We start from the raw sequence: 22145 nt of genomic DNA, 5'->3' as shown, positions 1-22145 counted from the left end.
CGGACACTGACCCGCGCGTCCGCACGTGCTCCGACCCTAGCACGTGTCCGAACCCTCACCTGTGCCCTCAGCCTTGCCGTTCCCTAACCCTAACCCTAGCCCGGAACGGAAACCCACCGGCAGCCCCACACCTTAGCCTCCGCCGTACCCTCATCCTAGTCCGTATGCGGACATTGACCCGCGCGTCCGCACATGCCCCGAACCTAGCACGTGTCCGCACCCTCACCCGTGCCCTCAGCCTTGCCGTTCCCTAACCCTAACCCTAGCCCGGAACGGAAACCCACCGGCAGCCCCACACCTTAGCCTCCGCCGTACCCTCATCCTAGTCCGTACGCGGACACTGACCCGCGCGTCCGCACGTGCCCCGACCCTAGCACGTGTCCGCACCCTCACCCGTGCCCTCAGCCTTGCCGTTCCCTAACCCTAACCCTAGCCCGGAAAGGAAACCCACCGGCAGCCCCACACCTTAGCCTCCGCCGTACCCTCATCCTAGTCCATATGCGGACACTGACCCGCGCGTCCGCACGTGCCCCGACCCTAGCACGTGTCCGCACCCTCACCTGTGCCCTCAGCCTTGCCGTTCCCTAACCCTAACCCTAGCCCGGAACGGAAACCCACCGGCAGTCCCATGTCTTAGCCTCCGCCGTACCCTCATCTTAGTCCGTACGCGGGAACTGACCCGCGCGTCCCCACGTGCCCCGACCCTAGCACGTGTCCGCACCCTCACCTGTGCCCTTAGCCTTGCCATTCCCTAACCCTAACCCTAGCCCGGAACGGAAACCCACCGGCAGCCCCACACCTTAGCCTCCGCCGTACCCTCATCCTACTCCGTACGCGGACACTGACCCGCGCGTCCGCACGTGCCCCGACCCTAGCACGTGTCCGCACCCTCACCTGTGCCCTCAGCCTTGCCGTTCCCTAACCCTAACCCTAGCCCGGAACGGAAACCCACCGGCAGCCCCACACCTTAGCCTCCGCCGTACCCTCATCCTAGTCCGTACGCGGACACTGACCCGCGTGTCCGCACGTGCCCCGACCCTAGCACGTGTCCGCACCCTCACCTGTGCCCTCAGCCTTGCCGTTCCCTAACCCTAACCCTAGCCCAGAACGGAAACCCACCGGCAGCCCCACACCTTAGCCTCCACCGTACCCTCATCCTAGTCCGTACGCGGACACTGACCCGCGGGTCCGCATGTGCCCCGACCCTAGCACGTGTCCGTACCCTCACATGTGCCCTCAGCCTTGCCGTTCCCTAACCCTAACCCTAGCCAGGAACGGAAACCCACCGGCAGCCCCACACCTTAGCCTCCGCCGTACCCTCATCCTAGTCCGTACGCGGACTCTGACCCGCGCGTCCGCACGTGCCCCGACCCTAGCACGTGTCCGCACCCTCACATGTGCCCTCAGCCTTGCCGTTCCCTAACCCTAAACCTAGCCCGGAACGGAAACCCACCGGCAGCCCCACACCTTAGCCTCCGCCGTACCCTCATCCTAGTCCGTACGCGGACACTGAACCACGCGTCCGCACGTGCCCCGACCCTAGCACGTGTCCGCACCCTCAACTGTCCTCTCAACCTTGCCGTTCCCTAACCCTAACCCTAGCCCGGAACGGAAACCCACCGGCAGCCCCACACCTTAGCCTCTGCCGTACCCTCATCCTAGTCCGTACGCGGACACTGACCCGCGCGTCCGCACGTGCCCCGACCCTAGCACGTGTCCGCACCCTCACCTGTGCCCTCAGCCTTGCCGTTCCCTAACCCTAACCCTAGCCCGGAACGGAAACCCACCGGCAGCCCCACACCTTAGCCTCCGCCGTACCCTCATCCTAGTCCGTACACGGACACTGACCCACGCGTCCGCACGTGCCCCGAACCTAGCACGTGTCCGCACCCTCACCTGTGCCCTCAGCCTTGCCGTTCCCTAACCCTAAGCCTAGCCCCGAACGGAAACCCACCGGCAGCCCCACACCTTAGCCTCCGCCGTACCCTCATCCTAGTCCGTACGCGGACACTGACCCGCGCGTCCGCACGTGCCCCGACCCTAGCACGTGTCCGCACCCTCACCTGTGCCCTCAGCCTTGCCGTTCCCTAACCCTAACCCTAGCCCGGAAGGGAAACCCACCGGCAGCCCCACACCTTAGCCTCCGCCGTACCCTCATCCTAGTCCGTACGCGGACACTGACCCGCGCGTCCGCACGTGCCCCGACCCTAGCACGTGTCCGCACCCTCACCTGTGCCCTCAGCCTTGCCGTTCCCTAACCCTAACCCTAGCCCGGAACGGAAACCCACCGGCAGCCCCACACCTTAGCCTCCGCCGTACCCTCATCCTAGTCCGTGCGCGGACACTGACTCGCGCGTCCGCACGTGCCCCGACCCTAGCACGTGTCCGCACCCTCACCTGTGCCCTCAGCCTTGCCGTTCCCTAACCCTAACCCTAGCCCGGAACGGAAACCCACCGGCAGCCCCACACCTTAGCCTCCGCCGTACCCTCATCCTAGTCCGTACGCGGACACTGACCCGCGCGTCCGCACGTGCCCCGACCCTAGCACGTGTCCGCACCCTCACCTGTGCCCTCAGCCTTGCCGTTCCCTAACCCTAACCCTAACCCAGAACGGAAACCCTCTGGCAGCCCCACACCTTAGCCTCCGCCGTACCCTCATCCTAGTAGGTACGCGGACACTGACCCGCGCGTCCGCACGTGCTCCGACCCTAGCACGTGTCCGCACCCTCACCTGTGCCCTCAGCCTTGCCGTTCCCTAACCCTAACCCTAGCCCGGAACGGAAACCCACCGGCAGCCCCACACCTTAGCCTCCGCCGTACCCTCATCCTAGTCCGTACGCGGACATTGACCCGCGCGTCCGCACGTGCCCCGAACCTAGCACGTGTCCGCACCCTCACCCGTGCCCTCAGCCTTGCCGTTCCCTAACCCTAACCCTAGCCCGGAACGGAAACCCACCTGCAGCCCCACACCTTAGCCTCCGCCGTACCCTCATCCTAGTCCGTACGCGGACACTGACCCGCGCGTCCGCACGTGCCCCGACCCTAGCACGTGTCCGCACCCTCACCCGTGCCCTCAGCCTTGCCGTTCCCTAACCCTAACCCTAGCCCGGAAAGGAAACCCACCGGCAGCCCCACACCTTAGCCTCCGCCGTACCCTCATCCTAGTCCATATGCGGACACTGACCCGCGCGTCCGCACGTGCCCCGACCCTAGCACGTGTCCGCACCCTCACCTGTGCCCTCAGCCTTGCCGTTCCCTAACCCTAACCCTAGCCCGGAACGGAAACCCACCGGCAGCCCCATGTCTTAGCCTCCGCCGTACCCTCATCTTAGTCCGTACGCGGGAACTGACCCGCGCGTCCGCACGTGCCCCGACCCTAGCACGTGTCCGCACCCTCACCTGTGCCCTTAGCCTTGCCATTCCCTAACCCTAACCCTAGCCCGGAACGGAAACCCACCGGCAGCCCCACACCTTAGCCTCCGCCGTACCCTCATCCTAGTCCGTACGCGGACACTGACCCGCGCGTCCGCACGTGCCCCGACCCTAGCACGTGTCCGCACCCTCACCTGTGCCCTCAGCCTTGCCGTTCCCTAACCCTAACCCTAGCCCGGAACGGAAACCCACCGGCAGCCCCACACCTTAGCCTCCGCCGTACCCTCATCCTAGTCCGTACGCGGACACTGACCCGCGTGTCCGCACGTGCCCCGACCCTAGCACGTGTCCGCACCCTCACCTGTGCCCTCAGCCTTGCCGTTCCCTAACCCTAACCCTAGCCCAGAACGGAAACCCACCGGCAGCCCCACACCTTAGCCTCCGCCGTACCCTCATCCTAGTCCGTACGCGGACACTGACCCGCGCGTCCGCACGTGCCCCGACCCTAGCACGTGTCCGCACCCTCACCTGTGCCCTCAGCCTTGCCGTTCCCTAACCCTAACCCTAGCCCGGAAGGGAAACCCACCGGCAGCCCCACACCTTAGCCTCCGCCGTACCCTCATCCTAGTCCGTACGCGGACACTGACCCGCGCGTCCGCACGTGCCCCGACCCTAGCACGTGTCCGCACCCTCACCTGTGCCCTCAGCCTTGCCGTTCCCTAACCCTAACCCTAGCCCGGAACGGAAACCCACCGGCAGCCCCACACCTTAGCCTCCGCCGTACCCTCATCCTAGTCCGTGCGCGGACACTGACTCGCGCGTCCGCACGTGCCCCGACCCTAGCACGTGTCCGCACCCTCACCTGTGCCCTCAGCCTTGCCGTTCCCTAACCCTAACCCTAGCCCGGAACGGAAACCCACCGGCAGCCCCACACCTTAGCCTCCGCCGTACCCTCATCCTAGTCCGTACGCGGACACTGACCCGCGTGTCCGCACGTGCCCCGACCCTAGCACGTGTCCGCACCCTCACCTGTGCCCTCAGCCTTGCCGTTCCCTAACCCTAACCCTAACCCAGAACGGAAACCCTCCGGCAGCCCCACACCTTAGCCTCCGCCGTACCCTCATCCTAGTAGGTACGCGGACACTGACCCGCGCGTCCGCACGTGCTCCGACCCTAGCACGTGTCCGAACCCTCACCTGTGCCCTCAGCCTTGCCGTTCCCTAACCCTAACCCTAGCCCGGAACGGAAACCCACCGGCAGCCCCACACCTTAGCCTCCGCCGTACCCTCATCCTAGTCCGTATGCGGACATTGACCCGCGCTTCCGCACATGCCCCGAACCTAGCACGTGTCCGCACCCTCACCCGTGCCCTCAGCCTTGCCGTTCCCTAACCCTAACCCTAGCCCGGAACGGAAACCCACCGGCAGCCCCACACCTTAGCCTCCGCCGTACCCTCATCCTAGTCCGTACGCGGACACTGACCCGCGCGTCCGCACGTGCCCCGACCCTAGCACGTGTCCGCACCCTCACCCGTGCCCTCAGCCTTGCCGTTCCCTAACCCTAACCCTAGCCCGGAAAGGAAACCCACCGGCAGCCCCACACCTTAGCCTCCGCCGTACCCTCATCCTAGTCCATATGCGGACACTGACCCGCGCGTCCGCACGTGCCCCGACCCTAGCACGTGTCCGCACCCTCACCTGTGCCCTCAGCCTTGCCGTTCCCTAACCCTAACCCTAGCCCGGAACGGAAACCCACCGGCAGCCCCATGTCTTAGCCTCCGCCGTACCCTCATCTTAGTCCGTACGCGGGAACTGACCCGCGCGTCCGCACGTGCCCCGACCCTAGCACGTGTCCGCACCCTCACCTGTGCCCTTAGCCTTGCCATTCCCTAACCCTAACCCTAGCCCGGAACGGAAACCCACCGGCAGCCCCACACCTTAGCCTCCGCCGTACCCTCATCCTAGTCCGTACGCGGACACTGACCCGCGCGTCCGCACGTGCCCCGACCCTAGCACGTGTCCGCACCCTCACCTGTGCCCTCAGCCTTGCCGTTCCCTAACCCTAACCCTAGCCCGGAACGGAAACCCACCGGCAGCCCCACACCTTAGCCTCCGCCGTACCCTCATCCTAGTCCGTACGCGGACACTGACCCGCGTGTCCGCACGTGCCCCGACCCTAGCACGTGTCCGCACCCTCACCTGTGCCCTCAGCCTTGCCGTTCCCTAACCCTAACCCTAGCCCAGAACGGAAACCCACCGGCAGCCCCACACCTTAGCCTCCACCGTACCCTCATCCTAGTCCGTACGCGGACACTGACCCGCGGGTCCGCATGTGCCCCGACCCTAGCACGTGTCCGTACCCTCACATGTGCCCTCAGCCTTGCCGTTCCCTAACCCTAACCCTAGCCAGGAACGGAAACCCACCGGCAGCCCCACACCTTAGCCTCCGCCGTACCCTCATCCTAGTCCGTACGCGGACTCTGACCCGCGCGTCCGCACGTGCCCCGACCCTAGCACGTGTCCGCACCCTCACATGTGCCCTCAGCCTTGCCGTTCCCTAACCCTAAACCTAGCCCGGAACGGAAACCCACCGGCAGCCCCACACCTTAGCCTCCGCCGTACCCTCATCCTAGTCCGTACGCGGACACTGAACCACGCGTCCGCACGTGCCCCGACCCTAGCACGTGTCCGCACCCTCAACTGTCCTCTCAACCTTGCCGTTCCCTAACCCTAACCCTAGCCCGGAACGGAAACCCACCGGCAGCCCCACACCTTAGCCTCCGCCGTACCCTCATCCTAGTCCGTACACGGACACTGACCCACGCGTCCGCACGTGCCCCGAACCTAGCACGTGTCCGCACCCTCACCTGTGCCCTCAGCCTTGCCGTTCCCTAACCCTAAGCCTAGCCCCGAACGGAAACCCACCGGCAGCCCCACACCTTAGCCTCCGCCGTACCCTCATCCTAGTCCGTACGCGGACACTGACCCGCGCGTCCGCACGTGCCCCGACCCTAGCACGTGTCCGCACCCTCACCTGTGCCCTCAGCCTTGCCGTTCCCTAACCCTAACCCTAGCCCGGAAGGGAAACCCACCGGCAGCCCCACACCTTAGCCTCCGCCGTACCCTCATCCTAGTCCGTGCGCGGACACTGACTCGCGCGTCCGCACGTGCCCCGACCCTAGCACGTGTCCGCACCCTCACCTGTGCCCTCAGCCTTGCCGTTCCCTAACCCTAACCCTAGCCCGGAACGGAAACCCACCGGCAGCCCCACACCTTAGCCTCCGCCGTACCCTCATCCTAGTCCGTACGCGGACACTGACCCGCGCGTCCGCACGTGCCCCGACCCTAGCACGTGTCCGCACCCTCACCTGTGCCCTCAGCCTTGCCGTTCCCTAACCCTAACCCTAACCCAGAACGGAAACCCTCTGGCAGCCCCACACCTTAGCCTCCGCCGTACCCTCATCCTAGTAGGTACGCGGACACTGACACGAGCGTCCGCACGTGCTCCGACCCTAGCACGTGTCCGCACCCTCACCTGTGCCCTCAGCCTTGCCGTTCCCTAACCCTAACCCTAGCCCGGAACGGAAACCCACCGGCAGCCCCACACCTTAGCCTCCGCCGTACCCTCATCCTAGTCCGTACGCGGACATTGACCCGCGCGTCCGCACGTGCCCCGAACCTAGCACGTGCCGCACCCTCACCCGTGCCCTCAGCCTTGCCGTTCCCTAACCCTAACCCTAGCCCGGAACGGAACCCCTCCGGCAGCCCCACACCTTAGCCTCCGCCGTACCCTCATCCTAGTCCGTACGCGGACACTGACCCGCGCGTCCGCACGTGCCCCGACCCTAGCACGTGTCCGCACCCTCACCCGTGCCCTCAGCCTTGCCGTTCCCTAACCCTAACCCTAGCCCGGAAAGGAAACCCACCGGCAGCCCCACACCTTAGCCTCCGCCGTACCCTCATCCTAGTCCGTACGCGGACATTGACCCGCGCGTCCGCACATGCCCCGAACCTAGCACGTGTCCGCACCCTCACCCGTGCCCTCAGCCTTGCCGTTCCCTAACCCTAACCCTAGCCCGGAACGGAAACCCACCGGCAGCCCCACACCTTAGCCTCCGCCGTACCCTCATCCTAGTCCGTACGCGGACACTGACCCGCGCGTCCGCACGTGCCCCGACCCTAGCACGTGTCCGCACCCTCACCCGTGCCCTCAGCCTTGCCGTTCCCTAACCCTAACCCTAGCCCGGAAAGGAAACCCACCGGCAGCCCCACACCTTAGCCTCCGCCGTACCCTCATCCTAGTCCATATGCGGACACTGACCCGCGCTTCCGCACGTGCCCCGACCCTAGCACGTGTCCGCACCCTCACCTGTGCCCTCAGCCTTGCCGTTCCCTAACCCTAACCCTAGCCCGGAACGGAAACCCACCGGCAGCCCCATGTCTTAGCCTCCGCCGTACCCTCATCTTAGTCCGTACGCGGGAACTGACCCGCGCGTCCGCACGTGCCCCGACCCTAGCACGTGTCCGCACCCTCACCTGTGCCCTTAGCCTTGCCATTCCCTAACCCTAACCCTAGCCCGGAACGGAAACCCACCGGCAGCCCCACACCTTAGCCTCCGCCGTACCCTCATCCTAGTCCGTACGCGGACACTGACCCGCGCGTCCGCACGTGCCCCGACCCTAGCACGTGTCCGCACCCTCACCTGTGCCCTCAGCCTTGCCGTTCCCTAACCCTAACCCTAGCCCGGAACGGAAACCCACCGGCAGCCCCACACCTTAGCCTCCGCCGTACCCTCATCCTAGTCCGTACGCGGACACTGACCCGCGTGTCCGCACGTGCCCCGACCCTAGCACGTGTCCGCACCCTCACCTGTGCCCTCAGCCTTGCCGTTCCCTAACCCTAACCCTAGCCCAGAACGGAAACCCACCGGCAGCCCCACACCTTAGCCTCCACCGTACCCTCATCCTAGTCCGTACGCGGACACTGACCCGCGGGTCCGCATGTGCCCCGACCCTAGCACGTGTCCGTACCCTCACATGTGCCCTCAGCCTTGCCGTTCCCTAACCCTAACCCTAGCCAGGAACGGAAACCCACCGGCAGCCCCACACCTTAGCCTCCGCCGTACCCTCATCCTAGTCCGTACGCGGACTCTGACCCGCGCGTCCGCACGTGCCCCGACCCTAGCACGTGTCCGCACCCTCACATGTGCCCTCAGCCTTGCCGTTCCCTAACCCTAAACCTAGCCCGGAACGGAAACCCACCGGCAGCCCCACACCTTAGCCTCCGCCGTACCCTCATCCTAGTCCGTACGCGGACACTGAACCACGCGTCCGCACGTGCCCCGACCCTAGCACGTGTCCGCACCCTCAACTGTCCTCTCAACCTTGCCGTTCCCTAACCCTAACCCTAGCCCGGAACGGAAACCCACCGGCAGCCCCACACCTTAGCCTCCCCCGTACCCTCATCCTAGTCCGTACACGGACACTGACCCACGCGTCCGCACGTGCCCCGAACCTAGCACGTGTCCGCACCCTCACCTGTGCCCTCAGCCTTGCCGTTCCCTAACCCTAAGCCTAGCCCCGAACGGAAACCCACCGGCAGCCCCACACCTTAGCCTCCGCCGTACCCTCATCCTAGTCCGTACGCGGACACTGACCCGCGCGTCCGCACGTGCCCCGACCCTAGCACGTGTCCGCACCCTCACCTGTGCCCTCAGCCTTGCCGTTCCCTAACCCTAACCCTAGCCCGGAAGGGAAACCCACCGGCAGCCCCACACCTTAGCCTCCGCCGTACCCTCATCCTAGTCCGCACGCGGACACTGACCCGCGCGTCCGCACGTGCCCCGACCCTAGCACGTGTCCGCACCCTAACCTGTGCCCTCAGCCTTGCCGTTCCCTAACCCTAACCCTAGCCCGGAACGGAAACCCACCGGCAGCCCCACACCTTAGCCTCCGCCGTACCCTCATCCTAGTCCGTGCGCGGACACTGACTCGCGCGTCCGCACGTGCCCCGACCCTAGCACGTGTCCGCACCCTCACCTGTGCCCTCAGCCTTGCCGTTCCCTAACCCTAACCCTAGCCCGGAACGGAAACCCACCGGCAGCCCCACACCTTAGCCTCCGCCGTACCCTCATCCTAGTCCGTACGCGGACACTGACCCACGCGTCCGCACGTGCCCTGACCCTAGCACGTGTCCGCACCCTCACCTGTGCCCTCAGCCTTGCCGTTCCCTAACCCTAACCCTAACCCAGAACGGAAGCCCTCTGGCAGCCCCACACCTTAGCCTCCGCCGTACCCTCATCCTAGTAGGTACGCGGACACTGACACGAGCGTCCGCACGTGCTCCGACCCTAGCACGTGTCCGCACCCTCACCTGTGCCCTCAGCCTTGCCGTTCCCTAACCCTAACCCTAGCCCGGAACGGAAACCCACCGGCAGCCCCACACCTTAGCCTCCGCCGTACCCTCATCCTAGTCCGTACGCGGACATTGACCCGCGCGTCCGCACGTGCCCCGAACCTAGCACGTGTCCGCACCCTCACCCGTGCCCTCAGCCTTGCCGTTCCCTAACCCTAACCATAGCCCGGAACGGAAACCCACCGGCAGCCCCACACCTTAGCCTCCGCCGTACCCTCATCCTAGTCCGTACGCGGACACTGACCCGCGCGTCCGCACGTGCCCCGACCCTAGCACGTGTCCGCACCCTCACCCGTGCCCTCAGCCTTGCCGTTCCCTAACCCTAACCCTAGCCCGGAAAGGAAACCCACCGGCAGCCCCACACCTTAGCCTCCGCCGTACCCTCATCCTAGTCCATATGCGGACACTGACCCGCGCGTCCGCACGTGCCCCGACCCTAGCACGTGTCCGCACCCTCACCTGTGCCCTCAGCCTTGCCGTTCCCTAACCCTAACCCTAGCCCGGAACGGAAACCCACCGGCAGCCCCATGTCTTAGCCTCCGCCGTACCCTCATCTTAGTCCGTACGCGGGAACTGACCCGCGCGTCCGCACGTGCCCCGTACCTAGCACGTGTCCGCACCCTCACCTGTGCCCTCAGCCTTGCCGTTCCCTAACCCTAACCCTAGCCCGGAACGGAAACCCACCGGCAGCCCCACACCTTAGCCTCCGCCGTACCCTCATCCTAGTCCGTACGCGGACACTGACCCGCGCGTCCGCACGTGCCCCGACCCTAGCACGTGTCCGCACCCTCACCTGTGCCCTCAGCCTTGCCGTTCCCTAACCCTAACCCTAGCCCGGAACGGAAACCCACCGGCAGCCCCACACCTTAGCCTCCGCCGTACCCTCATCCTAGTCCGTACGCGGACACTGACCCGCGTGGCCGCACGTGCCCCGACCCTAGCACGTGTCCGCACCCTCACCTGTGCCCTCAGCCTTGCCGTTCCCTAACCCTAACCCTAGCCCAGAACGGAAACCCACCGGCAGCCCCACACCTTAGCCTCCACCGTACCCTCATCCTAGTCCGTACGCGGACACTGACCCGCGGGTCCGCATGTGCCCCGACCCTAGCACGTGTCCGTACCCTCACATGTGCCCTCAGCCTTGCCGTTCCCTAACCCTAACCCTAGCCAGGAACGGAAACCCACCGGCAGCCCCACACCTTAGCCTCCGCCGTACCCTCATCCTAGTCCGTACGCGGACTCTGACCCGCGCGTCCGCACGTGCCCCGACCCTAGCACGTGTCCGCACCCTCACATGTGCCCTCAGCCTTGCCGTTCCCTAACCCTAAACCTAGCCCGGAACGGAAACCCACCGGCAGCCCCACACCTTAGCCTCCACCGTACCCTCATCGTAGTCCGTACGCGGACACTGAACCACGCGTCCACACGTGCCCCGACCCTAGCACGTGTCCGCACCCTCACCTGTGCTCTCAGCCTTGCCGTTCCCTAACCCTAACCCTAGCCCGGAACGGAAACCCACCGGCAGCCCCACACCTTAGCCTCCGCAGTACCCTCATCCTAGTCCGTACACGGACACAGACCCACGCGTCCGCACGTGCCCCGAACCTAGCACGTGTCCGCACCCTCACCTGTGCCCTTAGCCTTGCCGTTCCCTAACCCTAACCCTAGCCCGGAACGGAAACCCACCGGCAGCCCCACACCTTAGCCTCCGCCGTACCCTCATCCTAGTCCGTACGCGGACACTGACCCGCGCGTCCGCACGTGCCCCGACCCTAGCACGTGTCCGCACCCTCACCTGTGCCCTCAGCCTTGCCGTTCCCTAACCCTAACCCTAGCCCGGAACGGAAAGCCACCGGCAGCCCCACACCTTAGCCTCCGCCGTACCCTCATCCTAGTCCGTACGCGGACACTGACCCGCGTGTCCGCACGTGCCCCGACCCTAGCACGTGTCCGCACCCTCACCTGTGCCCTCAGCCTTGCCGTTCCCTAACCCTAACCCTAGCCCAGAACGGAAACCCACCGGCAGCCCCACACCTTAGCCTCCACCGTACCCTCATCCTAGTCCGTACGCGGACACTGACCCGCGGGTCCGCACGTGCCCCGACCCTAGCACGTGTCCGTACCCTCACCTGTGCCCTCAGCCTTGCCGTTCCCTAACCCTAACCCTAGCCAGGAACGGAAACCCACCGGCAGCCCCACACCTTAGCCTCCGCCGTACCCTCATCCTAGTCCGTACGCGGACTCTGACCCGCGCGTCCGCACGTGCCCCGACCCTAGCACGTGTCCGCACCCTCACATGTGCCCTCAGCCTTGCCGTTCCCTAACCCTAAACCTAGCCCAGAACGGAAACCCACCGGCAGCCCCACACCTTAGCCTCCGCCGTACCCTCATCCTAGTCCGTACGCGGACACTGAACCACGCGTCCGCACGTGCCCCGACCCTAGCACGTGTCCGCACCCTCACCTGTGCTCTCAGCCTTGGCGTTCCCTAACCCTAACCCTAGCCCGGAACGGAAACCCACCGGCAGCCCCACACCTTAGCCTCCGCCGTACCCTCATCCTAGTCCGTACGCTGACACTGACCCGTGCGTCCGCACGTGCCCCGACCTTAGCACGTGTCCGCACCCTCACCTGTGCCCTCAGCCTTGCCGTTCCCTAACCCTAAACCTAGCCCGGAACGGAAACCCACCGGCAGCCCCACACCTTAGCCTCCGCCGTACCCTCATCCTAGTCCGTACACGGACACTGACCCGCGCGTCCGCACGTGCCCCGACCCTAGCACGTGTCCGCACCCTCACCTGTGCCCTCAGCCTTGCCGTTCCCTAGCCCTAACCCTAGCCAGGAAGGGAAACCCACCGGCAGCCCCACACCTTAGCCTCCGCCGTACCCTCATCCTAGTCCGTACGCGGACACTGACCCACGCGTCCGCACGTGCCCCGACCCTAGCACGTGTCCGCACCCTCACCTGTGCCCTCAGCCTTGCCGTTCCCTAACCCTAACCCTAGCCCGGAACGGAAACCCACCGGCAGCCCCACACCTTAGCTTCCGCGTACCCTCATCCTAGTCCGTACGCGGACACTGACCCGTGCGTCCGCACGTGCCCCGACCCTAGCACTTGTCCGCACCCTCACCTGTGCCCTCAGCCTTGCCGTTCCCTAACCCTAACCCTAGCCCGGAACGGAAACCCACCGGCAGCCCCACACCTTAGCCTCCGCCGTACCCTCATCCTAATCCGTACGCGGACACTGACCCGCGCGTCCGCACGTGCCCCGACCCTAGCACGTGTCCGCACCCTCACCTGTGCCCTCAGCCTTGCCGTTCCCTAACCCTAAGCCTAGCCCGGAACGGAAACCCACCGGCAGCCCCACACCTTAGCCTCCGCCGTACCCTCATCCTAGTCCGTACGAGGACACTGACCCGCGCGTCCGCACGTGCCCCGACCCTAGCACATGTCCGCACCCTCACCTCTGCCCTCAGCCTTGCCGTTCCCTGACCCTAAACCTAGCCCGGAACGGAAACCCACCGGCAGCCCCACACCTTAGCCTCCGCCGTACCCTCATCCTAGTCCGTACGCGGACACTGACCCACGCGTCCGCACGTGCCCCGACCCTAGCACGTGTCTGCACCCTCACCTGTGCCCTCAGCCTTGCCGTTCCCTAACCCTAAGCCTAGCCCGGAACGGAAACCCACCGGCAGCCCCACACCTTAGCCTCCGCCGTACCCTCATCCTAGTCTTTACGCGGACACTGACACGCGCGTCCGCACGTGACCCGACCCTAGCACGTGTCCGCACCCTCACCTGTGCCCTCAGCCTTGCCGTTCCCTAACCCTAACCCTAGCCCGGAACGGAAACCCACCGGCAGCCCCACACCTTAGCCTCCGCCGTACCCTCATCCTAATCCGTACGCGGACACTGACCCGCGCGTCCGCAAGTGCCCCGACCCTAGCACGTGTCCGCACACTCACCTGTGCCCTCAGCCTTGCCGTTCCCTAACCCTAACCCTAGCCTGGAACGGAAACCCACCGGCAGCCCCACACCTTAGCCTCCGCCGTACCCTCATCCTAGTCCGTACGCGGACACTGACCCGCGCGTCCGCACGTGCACCGACCTTAGCACGTGTCCGCACCCTCACATGTGCCCTCAGCCTTGCCGTTCCCTAACCCTAAACCTAGCCCGGAACGGAAACCCACCGGCAGCCCCACACCTTAGCCTCCGCCGTACCCTCATCCTAGTCCGTACGCGGACACTGACCCGCGCGTCCGCACGTGCCCCGACCCTAGCACGTGTCCGCACCCTCACCTGTGCCCTCAGCCTTGCCGTTCTCTAACCCTAAACCTAGCCCGGAACGGAAACCCACCGGCAGCCCCACACCTTAGCTTCCGCCGTACACTCATCCTAGTCCGTACGCGGACACTGATCCGCGCGTCCGCACGTGCCCCGACCCTAGCACGTGTCCGCACCCTCACCTGTGCCCTCAGCCTTGCCGTTCCCTAACCCTAACCCTAGCCCAGTACGGAAACCCACCGGCAGCCCCACACCTTAGCCTCCGCCGTAACCTCATCCTAGTCCGTACTCGAACACTGACCCGCGCGTCCGCACGTGCCCCGACCCTAGCACGTATCCGCACCCTCACCTGTGCCCTCAGCCTTGCCGTTCCATAACCCTAACCCTAGCCCGGAACGGAAAACCACCGGCAGCCCCACACCTTAGCCTCCGCCGTAACCTCATCCTAGTCCGTACGCGGACACTGACCCGCGCGTCCGCACGTGCCCCGACCCTAGCACGTGTCCGCACCCTTACCTGTGCCCTCAGCCTTGCCGTTCCCTAACCCTAACCCTAGCCCGGAACGGAAACCCACCGGCAGCCCCACACCTTAGCCTCCGCCGTATCTTCTTCCTAGTCCCTACGCGGACACTGACCCGCGCGTCCGCACGTGCCCCGAACCTAGCACGTGTCCGCACCCTCACCTGTGCCCTCAGCCTTGCCGTTCCCTAACCCTAACCCTAGCCCGGAAAGGAAACCCACCGGCAGCCCCACACCTTACCCTCCGCCGTACCCTCATCCTAGTCCGTACGTGGACACTGACCCGCGCGTCCGCACGTGCCCCGAAACTAGCACGTGTCCGCACCCTCACTTGTGCCCTCAGCCTTGACGTTCCCTAACCCTAACCCTAGCCCGGAACGGAAACCCACCGGCAGCCCAACACCCTAGCCTCCGCCGTACCTTCATCCTAGTCCGTACGCGGACAATGACACGCGCGTCCGCATGTGCCCCGACCCTAGCACGTGTCCGCACCCTCACCTGTGCCCTCAGCCTTGCCGTTCCCTAGCCCTAAACCTAGCCCGGAACGGAAACCCACCAGCAGCCCCACACCTTAGCCTCCGCCGTACCCTCATCCTAGTCCGTACGCGGACACTGACCCGCGCGTCCGCACGTGCCCCGACACTAGCACGTGTCCGCACCCTCACCTGTGCCCTCAGCCTTGCCGTTCCCTAACCCTAACCCTAGCCCGGAACGGAAACCCACCGGCAGCCCCACACCTGAGCTTCCGCCGTACCCTCGTCCTAGTCCGTACGCGGACACTGACCCGCGCGTCCGCACGTGCCCTGACCCTAGCACGTGTCCGCACCCTCACCTGTGCCCTCAGCCTTGCCGTTCCTTAACCCTAACCCTAGCCCGGAACGGAAACCCACCGGCAGCCCCACACCTTAGCCTCTGCCGTACCCTCATCCTAGTCCGTACGCGGACACTGACCCGCGGGTCCGCACGTGCCCCGACCCTAGCACGTGTCCGCAACCTCACCTGTGCCCTCAGCCTTGCCGTTCCCTAACCCTAACCCTAGCCCGGAACGGAAACCCACCGGCAGCCCCAAACCTTAGCCTCCGCCGTTACCTCATCCTAGTCCGTACGCGGACACTGACCCGCGCGTCCGCGCGTGCCCCGACCCTAGCACGTGTCCGCACCCTCACCTGTGCCCTCAGCCTTGCCGTTCCCTAACCCTAAGCCTAGCCCGGAACGGAAACCCACCGGCAGCCCCACACCTTAGCCTCCGCCGTACCCTCATCCTAGTCCGTACGCGGACACTAACCCGCGCGTCTGCACGTGCCCCGACCCTAGCACGTGTCCGCACCCTCACCTGTGCCCTCAGCCTTGCCGTGCCCTAACCCTAACCCTAGCCCGGAACGGAAACCCACCGGCAGTCCAACACCTTAGCCTCCGCCGTACCCTCATCCTAGTCCGTACGCGGACACTGACACGCGCGTCCGCATGTGCCCCGACCCTAGCACGTGTCCGCACCCTCACCTGTGCCCTCAGCCTTGCCGTTCCCTAGCCCTAACCCTAGCCAGGAACGGAAACCCACCGGCAGCCCCACACCTTAGCTTCCGCCGTACCCTCATCCTAGTCCGTACGCGGACACTGACCCGCGCGTCCGCACGTGCCCCGACCCTAGCACGTGTCCGCACCCTCACCTGTGCCCTCAGCCTTGCCGTTCCCTAGCCCTAACCCTAGTCCGGAAGGGAAACCCACCGGCAGCCCCACACCTTAGCCTCCGCTGTACCCTCATCCTAGTCCGTACGCGGACACTGACCCGCGCGTCCGCACGTGCCCCAACCCTAGCACGTGTCCACACCCTCACCTGGGCCCTCAGCCTTGCCGTTCCCTAGCCCTAACCCTAGCCAGGAAGGGAAACCCACCGGCAGCCCCACACCTTAGCCTCCGCCGTACCCTCATCCTAGTCCGTACGCGGACACTGACCAGCGCGTCCGCACGTGCCCCGACCCTAGCACTTGTCCGCACCCTCACCTGTGCCCTCAGCCTTGCCGTTCCCTAGCCCTAACCCTAGCCCGGAAGGGAAACCCACCGGCAGCCCCACACCTTAGCCTCCGCCGTACCCTCGTCCTAGTCCGTACGCGGACACTGACCCGCGCGTCCGCACGTGCCCCGACCCTAGCACGTGTCCGCACCCTCACCTGTGCCCTCAGCCTTGCCGTTCCCTAACCCTAAGCCTAGCCCGGAACGGAAACCCACCGGCAGCCCCACACCTTAGCCTCCGCCGTACCCTCATCCTAGTCCGTACGAGGACACTGACCCGCGCGTCCGCACGTGCCCCGACCCTAGCACATGTCCGCACCCTCACCTCTGCCCTCAGCCTTGCCGTTCCCTGACCCTAAGCCTAGCCCGGAACGGAAACCCACCGGCAGCCCCACACCTTAGCCTCCGCCGTACCCTCATCCTAGTCCGTACGCGGACACTGACCCACGCGTCCGCACGTGCCCCGACCCTAGCACGTGTCTGCACCCTCACCTGTGCCCTCAGCCTTGCCGTTCCCTAACCCTAAGCCTAGCCCGGAACGGAAACCCACCGGCAGCCCCACACCTTAGCCTCCGCCTTACCCTCATCCTAGTCTTTACGCGGACACTGACACGCGCGTCCGCACGTGACCCGACCCTAGCACGTGTCCGCACCCTCACCTGTGCCCTCAGCCTTGCCGTTCCCTAACCCTAACCCTAGCCCGGAACGGAAACCCACCGGCAGCCCCACACCTTAGCCTCCGCCGTACCCTCATCCTAATCCGTACGCGGACACTGACCCGCGCGTCCGCAAGTGCCCCGACCCTAGCACGTGTCCGCACACTCACCTGTGCCCTCAGCCTTGCCGTTCCCTAACCCTAACCCTAGCCTGGAACGGAAACCCACCGGCAGCCCCACACCTTAGCCTCCGCCGTACCCTCATCCTAGTCCGTACGCGGACACTGACCCGCGCGTCCGCACGTGCACCGACCTTAGCACGTGTCCGCACCCTCACATGTGCCCTCAGCCTTGCCGTTCCCTAACCCTAAACCTAGCCCGGAACGGAAACCCACCGGCAGCCCCACACCTTAGCCTCCGCCGTACCCTCATCCTAGTCCGTACGCGGACACTGACCCGCGCGTCCGCACGTGCCCCGACCCTAGGACGTGTCCGCACCCTCACCTGTGCCCTCAGCCTTGCCGTTCCCTAACCCTAACAATAGCCCGGAACGGAAACCCACCGGCAGCCCCACACCTTAGCTTCCGCCGTACACTCATCCTAGTCCGTACGCGGACACTGATCCGCGCGTCCGCACGTGCCCCGACCCTAGCACGTGTCCGCACCCTCACCTGTGCCCTCAGCCTTGCCGTTCCCTAACCCTAACCCTAGCCCAGTACGGAAACCCACCGGCAGCCCCACACCTTAGCTTCCGCCGTAACCTCATCCTAGTCCGTACTCGAACACTGACCCGCGCGTCCGCACGTGCCCCGACCCTAGCACGTATCCGCACCCTCACCTGTGCCCTCAGCCTTGCCGTTCCATAACCCTAACCCTAGCCCGGAACGGAAAACCACCGGCAGCCCCACACCTTAGCCTCCGCCGTACCCTCATCCTAGTCCGTACGCGGACACTGACCCGCGCGTCCGCACGTGCCCCGACCCTAGCACGTGTCCGCACCCTCACCTGTGCCCTCAGCCTTGCCGTTCCCTAGCCCTAACCCTAGCCAGGAAGGGAAACCCACCGGCAGCCCCACACCTTAGCCTCCGCCGTACCCTCATCCTAGTCCGTACGCGGACACTGACCCACGCGTCCGCACGTGCCCCGACCCTAGCACGTGTCCGCACCCTCAACTGTGCCCTCAGCCTTGCCGTTCCCTAACCCTAACCCTAGCCCGGAACGGAAACCCACCGGCAGCCCCACACCTTAGCTTCCGCGTACCCTCATCCTAGTCCGTACGCGGACACTGACCCGTGCGTCCGCACGTGCCCCGACCCTAGCACTTGTCCGCACCCTCACCTGTGCCCTCAGCCTTGCCGTTCCCTAACCCTAACCCTAGCCCGGAACGGAAACCCACCGGCAGCCCCACACCTTAGCCTCCGCCGTACCCTCATCCTAATCCGTACGCGGACACTGACCCGCGCGTCCGCACGTGCCCCGACCCTAGCACGTGTCCGCACCCTCACCTGTGCCCTCAGCCTTGCCGTTCCCTAACCCTAAGCCTAGCCCGGAACGGAAACCCACCGGCAGCCCCACACCTTAGCCTCCGCCGTACCCTCATCCTAGTCCGTACGAGGACACTGACCCGCGCGTCCGCACGTGCCCCGACCCTAGCACATGTCCGCACCCTCACCTCTGCCCTCAGCCTTGCCGTTCCCTGACCCTAAGCCTAGCCCGGAACGGAAACCCACCGGCAGCCCCACACCTTAGCCTCCGCCGTACCCTCATCCTAGTCCGTACGCGGACACTGACCCACGCGTCCGCACGTGCCCCGACCCTAGCACGTGTCTGCACCCTCACCTGTGCCCTCAGCCTTGCCGTTCCCTAACCCTAAGCCTAGCCCGGAACGGAAACCCACCGGCAGCCCCACACCTTAGCCTCCGCCGTACCCTCATCCTAGTCTTTACGCGGACACTGACACGCGCGTCCGCACGTGACCCGACCCTAGCACGTGTCCGCACCCTCACCTGTGCCCTCAGCCTTGCCGTTCCCTAACCCTAACCCTAGCCCGGAACGGAAACCCACCGGCAGCCCCACACCTTAGCCTCCGCCGTACCCTCATCCTAATCCGTACGCGGACACTGACCCGCGCGTCCGCAAGTGCCCCGACCCTAGCACGTGTCCGCACACTCACCTGTGCCCTCAGCCTTGCCGTTCCCTAACCCTAACCCTAGCCTGGAACGGAAACCCACCGGCAGCCCCACACCTTAGCCTCCGCCGTACCCTCATCCTAGTCCGTACGCGGACACTGACCCGCACGTCCGCACGTGCACCGACCTTAGCACGTGTCCGCACCCTCACATGTGCCCTCAGCCTTGCCGTTCCCTAACCCTAAACCTAGCCCGGAACGGAAACCCACCGGCAGCCCCACACCTTAGCCTCCGCCGTACCCTCATCCTAGTCCGTACGCGGACACTGACCCGCGCGTCCGCACGTGCCCCGACCCTAGCACGTGTCCGCACCCTCACCTGTGCCCTCAGCCTTGCCGTTCTCTAACCCTAACCCTAGCCCGGAACGGAAACCCACCGGCAGCCCCACACCTTAGCTTCCGCCGTAAACTCATCCTAGTCCGTACGCGGACACTGATCCGCGCGTCCGCACGTGCCCCGACCCTAGCACGTGTCCGCACCCTCACCTGTGCCCTCAGCCTTGCAGTTCCCTAACCCTAACCCTAGCCCAGTACGGAAACCCACCGGCAGCCCCACACCTTAGCCTCCGCCGTAACCTCATCCTAGTCCGTACTCGAACACTGACCCGCGCGTCCGCACGTGCCCCGACCCTAGCACGTATCCGCACCCTCACCTGTGCCCTCAGCCTTGCCGTTCCATAACCCTAACCCTAGCCCGGAACGGAAACCCACCGGCAGCCCCACACCTTAGCCTCCGCCGTATCTTCTTCCTAGTCCCTACGCGGACACTGACCCGCGCGTCCGCACGTGCCCCGAACCTAGCACGTGTCCGCACCCTCACCTGTGCCCTCAGCCTTGCCGTTCCCTAACCCTAACCCTAGCCCGGAAAGGAAACCCACCGGCAGCCCCACACCTTACCCTCCGCCGTACCCTCATCCTAGTCCGTACGTGGACACTGACCCGCGCGTCCGCACGTGCCCCGAAACTAGCACGTGTCCGCACCCTCACCTGTGCCCTCAGCCTTGACGTTCCCTAACCCTAACCCTAGCCCGGAACGGAAACCCACCGGCAGCCCAACACCCTAGCCTCCGCCGTACCTTCATCCTAGTCCGTACGCGGACAATGACACGCGCGTCCGCATGTGCCCCGACCCTAGCACGTGTCCGCACCCTCACCTGTGCCCTCAGCCTTGCCGTTCCCTAGCCCTAACCCTAGCCCGGAACGGAAACCCACCAGCAGCCCCACACCTTAGCCTCCGCCGTACCCTCATCCTAGTCCGTACGCGGACACTGACCCGCGCGTCCGCACGTGCCCCGACACTAGCACGTGTCCGCACCCTCACCTGTGCCCTCAGCCTTGCCGTTCCCTAACCCTAACCCTAGCCCGGAACGGAAACCCACCGGCAGCCCCACACCTGAGCTTCCGCCGTACCCTCGTCCTAGTCCGTACGCGGACACTGACCCGCGCGTCCGCACGTGCCCTGACCCTAGCACGTGTCCGCACCCTCACCTGTGCCCTCAGCCTTGCCGTTCCTTAACCCTAACCCTAGCCCGGAACGGAAACCCACCGGCAGCCCCACACCTTAGCCTCTGCCATACCCTCATCCTAGTCCGTACGCGGACACTGACCCGCGGGTCCGCACGTGCCCCGACCCTAGCACGTGTCCGCAACCTCACCTGTGCCCTCAGCCTTGCCGTTCCCTAACCCTAACCCTAGCCCGGAACGGAAACCCACCGGCAGCCCCAAACCTTAGCCTCCGCCGTTACCTCATCCTAGTCCGTACGCGGACACTGACCCGCGCGTCCGCGCGTGCCCCGACCCTAGCACGTGTCCGCACCCTCACCTGTGCCCTCAGCCTTGCCGTTCCCTAACCCTAAGCCTAGCCCGGAACGGAAACCCACCGGCAGCCCCACACCTTAGCCTCCGCCGTACCCTCATCCTAGTCCGTACGCGGACACTAACCCGCGCGTCTGCACGTGCCCCGACCCTAGCACGTGTCCGCACCCTCACCTGTGCCCTCAGCCTTGCCGTGCCCTAACCCTAACCCTAGCCCGGAACGGAAACCCACCGGCAGTCCAACACCTTAGCCTCCGCCGTACCCTCATCCTAGTCCGTACGCGGACACTGACACGCGCGTCCGCATGTGCCCCGACCCTAGCACGTGTCCTCACCCTCACCTGTGCCCTCAGCCTTGCCGTTCCCTAGCCCTAACCCTAGCCAGGAACGGAAACCCACCGGCAGCCCCACACCTTAGCCTCCGCCGTACCCTCATCCTAGTCCGTACGCGGACACTGACTCGCGCGTCCGCACGTGCCCCGACCCTAGCACGTGTCCGCACCCTCACCTGTGCCCTCAGCCTTGCCGTTCCCTAGCCCTAACCCTAGCCAGGAACGGAAACCCACCGGCAGCCCCACACCTTAGCTTCCGCCGTACCCTCATCCTAGTCCGTACGCGGACACTGACCCGCGCGTCCGCACGTGCCCCGACCCTAGCACCTGTCCGCACCCTCACCTGTGCCCTCAGCCTTGCCGTTCCCTAGCCCTAACCCTAGTCCGGAAGGGAAACCCACCGGCAGCCCCACACCTTAGCCTCCGCCGTACCCTCATCCTAGTCCGTACGCGGACACTGACCCGCGCGTCCGCACGTGCCCCAACCCTAGCACGTGTCCACACCCTCACCTGGGCCCTCAGCCTTGCCGTTCCCTAGCCCTAACCCTAGCCAGG

This window comes from Hyperoodon ampullatus (assembly GCF_949752795.1).
Source record: "Hyperoodon ampullatus genome assembly, chromosome: 13".
NCBI lineage: Eukaryota > Metazoa > Chordata > Mammalia > Artiodactyla > Ziphiidae > Hyperoodon > Hyperoodon ampullatus.
This window is presented reverse-complemented; position numbering follows the sequence as displayed.